Here is an 8,131-nt window from a genome sequence, read left to right on the forward strand (position 1 = left end):
AAGGGCAGAAAAGAATTATATTACTTCCAATTCACTTATCATCCAATCTCTGATGAATTCAAAGCATTTCCTAAGCTTTCAAATTATCTGACAGTCTGCTTGTTCATCCAAGACAGGAAGTTCTATGCAGAGAACAGAGCAACAAACTAAATGGTACATTATCATTCAAAGTGGGGTGCTGACAGAAATGGAAATATAACAATAATAATCACAATAACAATTGGTATCATGAATAGGGAGCCAACTTCCAAGTCAGAAAGACTTGGATTCAAATCTTGCCTCTAACACAAATTGGCTCAGTGGTTCTCTAAAGTCTTTTAACCTGGCAGCACCCCTGGCAGCTCTCTGCAATGAAGTAAATTTGAAAGAAGTTGCTCACTGGGAGTTTCCTACATTGATGGACTCACAGGTTGAGTGCCATCCCTTACCAACAAAAACAATTATAGATTGTTTTTTAAGGTTTGCAAAGTAATTTCCTCACAATAGTATTATAGGAAAAATAATACAGATAGTATTCTTTTCATCTTACAGATGAAGAAATTGAGGGTCAGAAACACAGAATTTCGGAGTCAGGAGACAGGAACCCTCTTTACAACAACCAAGACACATCATGAGTGTAATAAATTCTTGTTGACTTGGCTTGACTTGAGGGGTGACCACGGACTTTGTAAAAAGAAACTGAAAATCTTCCTGGAAGCCCATTACAATTTTGGGTAACTAATTTTTAAGAAATTTTTTTCCTTTTATAGAATCAGGATCTGTCAGTCTATAATTTCCAACCACTACCCCTACTTTTACCTTCTGAGGATAAGCAAGACACATCTAAGCTATTTTCAGTAGTTATTAAATCAGTGTCTGGGATTCAAATCCAGTATCAGATACTTACTAGCTTTGTGATCTTGGGCAAATTGCTTAACCTCTCTATACCTCAGTTACCTCAATCGTAAAATTGGGATAATATTAGCACCTGTCTCTCAGGTTTGTCGTAAAGATAAACCAAGATAATATTTGTAAAATACCTAGCACAGTGCCTGCCACATATGTAGTAGGTGCTAGCTAAATACTTACACTAGTCCTTTCCCTTTCTACCCTTTAGAGTTCTTCTTGTCTCAAAAGCACTCCTTGTCTGAATATGTATTGGAGCATGTTATTTTCTCTTCCCTCTTCCCTCCCTCCCTCTCTCTCTCCCTCTCTCTCTCCCTCCCTCCCTCCCTCTCTCCCTTCCTTCCTTCCTTCCTTCCTTCCTTCCTTCCTTCCTTCCTTCCTGTTTTCTTCTACAAAATTACTGATATGAAAATGTTTTACATGATTGCACATGTATAACCTTTATCAGATTGCTTACCATCTCAGGTAAGGGGAGGGGAGGGACGAAGAGTTGGAGGTATAGAACTTGAAACTGAAAACTTAAAAAAAAATGTTAAAAATGTTTTAACCTATAATTGGGGGAAAGTAAAATATTATCTTTTTTTTTTAAAGGAACCAATTCTGTTTCATAGCGCTATTCTTGGCAGTGGTTAGCTACTAGATAGTCATAGCTACTACATGTCTATTATTTGTATGGTGTTTTTACTATGAGATTTTATTATTGGTGACTCATTCTGATGATGGTGAGAAGGAACAGATGTGTAACCAAAGCAGAATGCTGAAGGGGAGATACTTTCTTAATGTTTATTAGGATCACAGGATTTATCCTGCAGCCCAACTGCTACTTTTTTTCTAAGAAAACTGAATTGTAACCCAGAAAATTTTTATGACTTGTTCAAAGTCATATAGGGTTTTGATCAGGTATTTTCATTCCAACTCAGTTCACATTCCTTTATATACTAGATTTTGATTCAGAAGACTGGGAAAGGGGAAGGGAAGTTCAAATGCTTGTTATACTACATATTCTCTAGATGGCCACGAGGTGACCTTAAACAGACCTTACATCTTACCCTCTTCTAGGCCTCAGCTTGGTCATCTGTAAAATGGCTAAATAATTCTAAAATTTATTCCAACTCTGAAATCTTAATGTAGTTTATATAGTTTTGTTGCTACTACTGATTGATGCCATTACTTTTATCGGGTTTTTTAAAGATCATTGGTAGTTTTAAAATTATTTCATTAGAGGATCTTAGCATGAATAAATTATAGCAATTGGTATGTGAGTCCAGTATTCAACTATGACCCTCTTAGAATGATAAAAATACTCTAGGTCCTGATTAGTGCTAAAAATGAATCCCATAAAGGGGTGACATTATTCGAATTCACATGACATATATCCATTAGAGAAGAACAAGTTACCATATTTTACATAATAATACATTTCAAGTTTTATGTAATAAATTTCAATTTTGAACAATTATATGTAAATCAAATTTTTTAAATAATGTAAATTCATAATACATGTGAATATATGTCAGTTTGTAGAAGATTAGGCTAGATTGATCTACATATAGCTCCTTGAACTTGCCATATCTAAATTTACAGTGTTACAATGTACAGGTTATGCACTCATCTTAAATCTTTTCTATTCTCCAAGTCAAAATTATGTCTGAGATCCTCTGTGGCAACTAGGTCACATAGTAGAAAGAACTGTAGGCATGGAGTCAGGAAAACCTGAGTTCAAATCTTAGATCTTAGATATTACAAGCTATTCTACCCTGGTCAAGTCACTAAACATTATTTGCCTCAGTTTCTTAAACTGTAAAATGAAGATAGTAATAGCATTTACCCCTTCCCCCCCTCAGTACATCAGTGGGTACATAAGAGGTACTTAACCAATTCTTGCTCCCTCTTTCTTTCTCAGAAGCAATCCTTTTCTAATAATCACTACCAAAAGCGATCTCCATCTCCTCAGTAGTACCTATTACTGGTGCCATTTATTTGGCATCTATATGATAATTATTTTTATTGTTATATTTATACATGTTTTTAATATTACTAAATATTGAAGATTAATGTGGGGCAAGAGTCATGCCTTATACTATTTTGTAATCCTTCATCAAAGTAATAAATCTTGGGTTGGTAGGATTGGTGTCTTATGGTGGAAAATCCTTCTTATATTCATCCAAAATCTACTTCTCTATATTTTCTACCCATTTCTTCTAGGTTTTTTCTCTAGGGCTAAGCAGAACCAGTGTAATTTCTCATCCATCTCCATGTAATTGAAGAAAATATTTCAGGTCTAGCCTAAGTTTTTATTGTACTGTCAATACCACAAGGTTGTTGTAAGGAGAACACGAAAACATGAAAGTGCTTTGGAAATTCAAAGACTTATATAATTGTGAATTATTATTATCAATTGTTTGTTGTTATTTGAAAGTGCCTATGTAGTTAGTAAAAATGTCATTTGCCTACAGATTCAATATAAATGCAGTACAGATTTTGACAATGTACTTATCAAATACTGTTAATTTCTCTAGTACTAGTTCTGATGTCCTGAATCACAATGTGTTTCAAAGTTTGTTCCCTGTGTCACAGGGGCTCAGAATAATGTCTAGCAAATAGCAGCAACTAATAAATATTTGCTGACTATTGAACAAATATTATTTTCTAGTGATGCTGATAAATTATCAGTTTCTCCTTTTTTTAGTATAGCATAAAACTCCATCCCTGACTTTGTGTCTTTACAATTCAATACACTTTTTTAAGCACATGGGAGGCTGGTGTGTTGTGGTGACCTGGATGGCTAATATACAGTCTGCTATTTTGAAGATTTGTCGACAGTATTCATGGGGGGCCAGGGAAATTGTGCTGTTTTGAGAAGTGCTCCTGCTACCCTTTACGTGCTCATGTTTAAAATTATAGTGAAGGAAAAGTAGTAAATCTTTCCCATTCCTCCAGGAAAATGGTGATATATGTTATGGATAGCAATTGCTTTGTATGGATTGAACATTGCAATGTAATAGGGTGGGCACATTTGTTTTAGATTTCAGACATAGTCTGTAAAATGGGTTTTAGAGGTTTTGTAAAATAAACTCGAGAAAATTAATGAGAAATGTCCATTTTAAATACAAGTTTAAAAAAGAAAAGATGCACTTTCTTGATTCTGAACATACAATACTGACAGCGCTCTTGGCAAACATCCATGAACAAGCATACTCCAATTTATGGGATTTACTGGTGAAATAACATTAAAGTGGGCAGTTAGTTGCAAAACAGTATTGTTATTAACAGTAGATAACATTTCTGAGCAGCTAAATTATGTACTTAAGAAGCTTAAAACAGGCACTTACAAAGATTTGAAATTAATAGATGATCATGAGGTATGGTTATGCTGTATTAGGTTGTATTGGGCAGGGCCTTTGGTATAGAAATTTGATACCCAATGTGATGATCTTTGAGCTATACTTGGCAAAGGCATTTGTGGAAGCTAAGTTGGAGGAGTTAACAAATACAGTACATGCTAGAAAAAAAGGATTGGAAAAGTAAATGACTCTTTTTTCCTAAGGAATTCCTTAATCTTTCATTTCAGATCTGGCTAAGCATGGTATATTTCTAACAAGCCTTTTCCTAAATCGTGTCTGTGTGTCTGTGTGTTTGTGTGTGTCTTTGTCTGGGTCCATGGCTTCTCTGATCCCTATTTTCCCTCAATAACTTGTTATTACTATAATACTCAAAATTCTACTTGCTAGATTACTCAAAATGGAAGGTCTGGGGCATCCTACAGATCCTATAAGTTAAAATGGTCCCTGATAGTAGGGAGAGAATGCATTCCCAATCTAAACGAACATTGGTTTCCTGAAGCACTCGCTTCAATAGCAGATTGTGCAGGTGTCGTAACTTATGTCCAGTTTAATAGACCTACCAGGGACATTTTCCAGTTGAGGAAGATTTTGCCTGCATGTGCAGCCCACATCAGATAAGCATAAAATACACTGGTGGAATGCTCAATTGCAAAAAACAAAAATAAAAATAAACTCTCCCCCACCCCTCCCTGGTTCCCAAACCAACAAAGAACAGAAGTACAAGGAGAGATGTGATTCTACCTCATTACCATGCTTGGGTCCCAGTTTTGTTCTGGTTTAGGGAAATAAATCTCCACATATAATCACAGGAAAGTAGCTCTATACAGATTATAGAACAATTCACAGTAGTGTGAGGTATGTAAGATGAGTGTGTGTGTTGTAGCAGCAAGCACCCCAGCATCCCCAGGGTCGCTGCCCACACAGGTTCTTAGATATGCTTCTCCAAAGGAAAGCGACTCAAAATGGGTTAAGAAGCTTACTTTAATCAATCAAACATATATTGTTTACCGAGTTCAGGGGAAAAAAGGTCAGCACCCTGAACTTCAGAGTATACAGACGGAAGTTACAAGACAGAGAAACAGATCAAGCAGAAAGGCTTCCAAACTTTCCAACCATTACATCCATACCAAACACAGTTACCAGAGAGGGAAGTACCAACATCTGGGTTTTCAAAGCTGAGGGGCGCTCAACAGCTGCCCAGAGTCTCATCTGGTCAAATCACACAACACTTCTCAAAGTGAGCCCCAAAGCAAAGCCTCACATCAGGGATTATGTAACCTTCTCCTGGGTCAGAGAATGTAACCACCCTCTTGACCCGCTGCCCAATCACACAGGATAAAGATGTGGGCCTTCCTGAAAAACAAGCCCCCCACCACAGGCTCCAAGTGCACTTAACCTACAGGAAGGGAAGATCTTAAAAAAAAATGTGTGTGTGTGTGTGTGTGTGTGTGTGTGTGTATTTGAGGGCTGTGCTAAGTTGTGGTTATAAAAAAGAAAAAAAATAAAGAAAAGCAAAAGACAATTCTTGTGGCGATGATGGTGATGATGATAAAAGATCACATTTATATAGGGCTTAAAATGGGCCAGCCACTGTGCTAGTACTTTATAATTATTATCTCAATATAATTATTATTGATCCTCACAACAACACTGGGAGGTAGGTGCTTCTATTATCCTCTTTTTACAGATGAGGAAACTGAGGCCTACAAAAGTAAAGTGATTTTCCTAAGGTTACCCAGGTAAAAGTGGCAGAACTAGGATTGAAGCCACATCTTCTGACTTCAAATGTAGCCACTTGACCTCAGAGATATGAGGATTCCTTCATGCATCTTCCTTGTGGGCCGCCCACAACTTCCAGTCTTTCTCTTCTTGTTCAGTCTTGTCCAACTCTTCATGACCCTATAGATCATACCACTCAGGCCCTTCTATCCTCCACTATCTCTTGTTCATGTTAATTTTTTCCATGGCTCTCTCTATCCATCTTATCCTCTGCCACCCCCTTTTCCTTTTGCCTTTAATCTTTCCCAACATCAGGGACTTTTCCAATGAATTCTGTCTTCTCATCATGTGGCCAAAGTATTTAAGCTTCAACTTCAGTATTTGACCTTCCAGTGAATAGATCAAATTAATTTCTTTAAGTATTGATTGATTTGGCTCCTATGCTGTCCAAAGGATTCTCAAAACTCCCCTGTAGCACCACAATTTGAAAGTTGATTTGGCAGGGTTGTAATTTTAATGGGATTTAAAATGGCCTCAAATGAAGCCCATTAAGGGAAGCTATCTTAGGGCAGACTTGCTTGTAGGAAGGCTTTTGCACCGTTTGCCAATTTCTAATTAGGCACTGAGTCATGAGGGTAGTGATGCCTTCTGTCCTTGAGGCTTGTATATATACTCTGAGTTGGTATTTTGCTTTGGGGGCATCACTTATGAGAAGGATCTTGTGATTCCCTGGTTGAGATTCTGAGTGACTGTATATTCAGAGCTTCTCAACTGCTCAGATGTCAAGGTTCTCTCAGTTCAGGGATGTATACAAAGTATCTAGTTGACTGTGAGTCTTTCTTTATCTGCTTATATTTTCTCTGCTTGTATTTTCTCCAAAGTTCAGAGTGCTGACTTTTCCCCTGAACGAGTGAATGTAATTTAAAAAGATTGTTGACCCCTTAAACAGTTAGCGCTCCTAGTAAAGCAGATCTAAGAACCTGTGCTAGCAGCCATCCTGGTTATGCCAGTGTGGTTGCTGCTACAAGTGCTGCTTAGAGTCCAACTCTTTTACTCATACATTACTACTAGAAAAGCCATAACTTTGACCATATGGACCTTCGTGGACAAGGTGATGTCTCTGCTTTTTAGTATACTGTCCAGATCTACCACAACTTGCCTTCCAAGGAGCAAGCATCTTTCAATTTCATCACTGCTGTCTCCATCTGTAGTGATCTTTCAGCCCAAGAATATAAAATCTGGCACTACTTCCATTTTTTCTCTCTCTATTTGCCAGGAATTGATGGGACCAGTTGCTGAGATTTTAGATTTTTTTTTTACATTAAGCTTCAAGCCAGTTTTTACACTCTCCTCTTTCACCCTCATCACGAGTCTTCTTAATTCCTCTTTGCTTTCTACCATCGTATTGGTATCATCTGCATATCTGAGATTATTGATAATTCTCCTGGCAAACTTAATTCTATATTTTGATTCATCCAGAATGACATTTCACATGATATACTCTGCATATAAGTTAAATAGATAAGGTGAAAGTATAGAGAGGTCTTTTAAACATACTTAACTATGGTAGATGGATTTGTATCCTTACTCTATATGACATTTGGAAATTTATTTAATCTCTTGGAGTCTCAGTTTCCTTATTTGTAAAATGAGAAAGTTGGATCCTCTGAAGGCCCCTTCTAGCTATACATCTATTATTCTTCCCAATATTTTCCATCTAGCAAGACCTCTTTTATATACCTTACTTTTTGTTTTTAAAAAGGTGTGTGTGTGTGTGTGTGTGTGTGTGTGAGTGCTCATGTGTTGTCTAGATCCCAGGGACAATTTTTATATTTTCCCTGTCAATATTTTAATCTCAGTTTCCTTCTTTAGCTTGAATGGATCCCCTCAACAATGACTTAGTTTTGAACTCGACCCAACCCCAGATTATCCAGTGACTTGCTTGCCTGTGAGTGTAACCATTATCCCAGCTTCACTAGCTTGCAAAGCCTCAATAAAGGAGGCTACAAGCTCTATGTGGGGCTAAGAAATGAAGAAAATTCTTTAAGTTGGCACTGGGGCTGAGATGGTTTGTTGTCAGGGGATTGTCCAAATCTTCATAATGGGCTTCCCTGACATAAGGTGAGGTATAATTATAAGAAAATAATAACATTGGTCAGGGCCATATTATAAGTCATGTGCCT

This window comes from Petaurus breviceps, unplaced genomic scaffold (genome assembly GCF_028583685.1).
Source record: "Petaurus breviceps papuanus isolate PSGF00001 unplaced genomic scaffold, PetGlider_PUasm1.0 90743, whole genome shotgun sequence".
Classification (NCBI taxonomy): Eukaryota; Metazoa; Chordata; class Mammalia; order Diprotodontia; family Petauridae; genus Petaurus; species Petaurus breviceps.